This window comes from Myotis davidii, unplaced genomic scaffold (assembly GCF_000327345.1).
Source record: "Myotis davidii unplaced genomic scaffold, ASM32734v1 scaffold809, whole genome shotgun sequence".
In the NCBI taxonomy this organism is placed as follows: domain Eukaryota; kingdom Metazoa; phylum Chordata; class Mammalia; order Chiroptera; family Vespertilionidae; genus Myotis; species Myotis davidii.
In genome coordinates this window covers 1,635,483-1,637,635 of record NW_006300017.1, presented here as the reverse complement: position 1 = coordinate 1,637,635, position 2,153 = coordinate 1,635,483, and the positions used below count along the sequence as shown (strand labels likewise).

The window sequence follows — 2,153 nt, the reverse complement described above, 5'->3', positions numbered from 1 at the left end:
ACGCCACTGTCATAGCTCTATGAATTACCTTGCGCTCATGCGTGTACCCTTTCCTAAGTCACCCTTTACAACACGCGATGTGTGCACGTGCCGGAGACAGGCCTGCACATCCCATATGGACACACTGTGCCTCTCCTCACCCCGTGTTCGGTACACTACGCCTTCCTCAAACAGTGAGCCGGTGGGTGGTGGGTGGGGATTGCCTCCCCTAGTCCCTCTGGGCATCTCTTCTTTCGGGGTGACTACCCCAGGCAGTGTCTTGTAGGGGAAGGATTAGGACAGTGGGAGCCCAGGAGCCCAGGCTCTCGGCTCAGCCAGGTTCATAGTCAGTTATTTTGCTTATAATCTCACATGGCTTGTGCGGCTTCCAATAAACAGATGCTCATATCCAGCCTTAGTTTCCTCATCTGTAAGAGGGATTCAAATACCATCTGCTTTGTCTCAAGTCATGGCAACATGATGGGAACCAAACCTGATCGACAAGGAAGCGGCCTGAAGCCAGCAGTGTGCATGATGGCGTGGGCTCTCAGGGCAACTCGTTTGCCCTGTGAAGTCTGGGAGCCGGTGGAGGAAGGGGCAGCGTTTTCCTGGTGGGAGGTGGTCTGAGCGCTGGTCTTGCCCAGGGCCCCTGGTCCAGGGCCCAATGAGTCACAGTGGGAATTTCTCTCCCAGTCCCTCCTTTCTTCCTGCCCGTTCCACCCTCACCCTCACGTCTGTCTGTTCTGACACATCATGGCTGCAGAGCCACGGGCTTAGCAAGGGCTAAGAGGGCGTGGCACCGAGCCAAGCATCTGCCCTGCGCACGCACGCGGGCACACGTGGGCCCAGCTCCCGGTTCCTGAGGGCTTGCACCTGGAAGGCTCCTTGCGCCTGCGCCCCGAGGCCGTGCCAAGCAGCTAGAACAAGAGGCCCTGTGGTGTGGTGAGTTTCCCAGAACAGGCGGGGCTGGCTCTGGCATCTGTTCCACCCCAGCTCTGCACACGGCTGCCTGTGGTGTCCCCCCATAGCACCCCGACATCTAAGGTGGGAATGGGAAGGCCTGAAGATGCCAGGCCCCGGGATCTCAGTACTCCCAGCCACAGTGGCTAGGCTGGGGGAGCCTGCAGGAGGGGACGGGGGTGGGGGGTGGTGAGGAGCCGGGATGCTGGGGCCAATGCCAGCTTTGGAAGCAGGCCAGGAGCTGGGATCAAGCCTGCTTCTGTCCAGCAGCGAATGGGAGAGGTGAAGGGACCTTCTGTAGGGCCAGGAACAGTGGCAAGATTCAACTCACAGCTTTCTTGCTTTAGCTCAGCAGTAACAAACCCAGGGGAGTGCTGGTCTCCCAGTTACTCCTCCCTGGGCTGGTATTCGGAGAAGAAAGTTCAGTGGGACACCCCGGACGCATCCTTTGCAGATCATTAGAGCATTCTGGACGCGCTGTGGGTTGAGGGGGGCTGAGGCCGGGGTACCAGGAAACGGGGGTCCTGCCAGCTGGCTCAGGGGCCTTGGAAGCTCAGGGCTCCACTCAGTGAAACTGGGAAAGATCATGGATGTGGTAGCCCAGTGGTTCTCAACCTCCTGGCCCTTTAAATACAGGTCTTCATGTTGTGACCCAACCATAAAATGATTTTCGTTGCTCCTTCATCACTGTCATGTTGCTACTGTGATGAATCGTCATGTCAATATCTGATATGCAGGATGGTCTTAGGCGACCCCTATGAAAGGGTCGTTCTCCCAGAGGCAGAGCTGGTCTGGGGGCGGAGCCTGTCTCCTCCGCAAAGCCCCACCCCCTCCCGCCTGGAGCTCAGAGGGATGACGTCACCCAGACCGAGGCTGCAGCCGGGAGGGGCGCCTGCAGCGCAGGTTGAGAACCGCTGTGGTAGGCGAAGGCCCCGGGGAAGGTAAGCCCACCCCCTGCCCAGGCCCGGCTACCGCAGCGGGTGATGCTGCAGGACCCCTCCCTCCTCCAGCTCCGCGGGCACCGGGGTTGCCAGCGGGCGGGTCTGGAAGCGGTAGCCGGGGGTGGTCATTGTAGATATCTGCCAGTCAAGTTACAGATGATAGGATGTGACCTGCTCAAATTTGAAAAACTTTATAGGGCCATTTGAACCATTTTGATTATTAGCTCTGACTGGAGCTAAGCAGAAGAAACAAACCTTTGTCCTGGGGAATGG

General features: G+C 58.4%; 1 long non-coding RNA gene across 1 annotated transcript in view; it reads left to right on the top strand.

The window, feature by feature from the left end:
- The first annotated feature begins 821 nt into the window (after positions 1–821).
- LOC107185035 overlaps positions 822–2,153 on the top strand; it is a 16,396-nt gene continuing 15,064 nt past the window's right edge. Inside the window, exon 1 of the long non-coding RNA XR_001515941.1 lies at positions 822–921. This is a non-coding gene — a long non-coding RNA (uncharacterized LOC107185035). The remainder of the gene's footprint in view (positions 922–2,153) is intronic.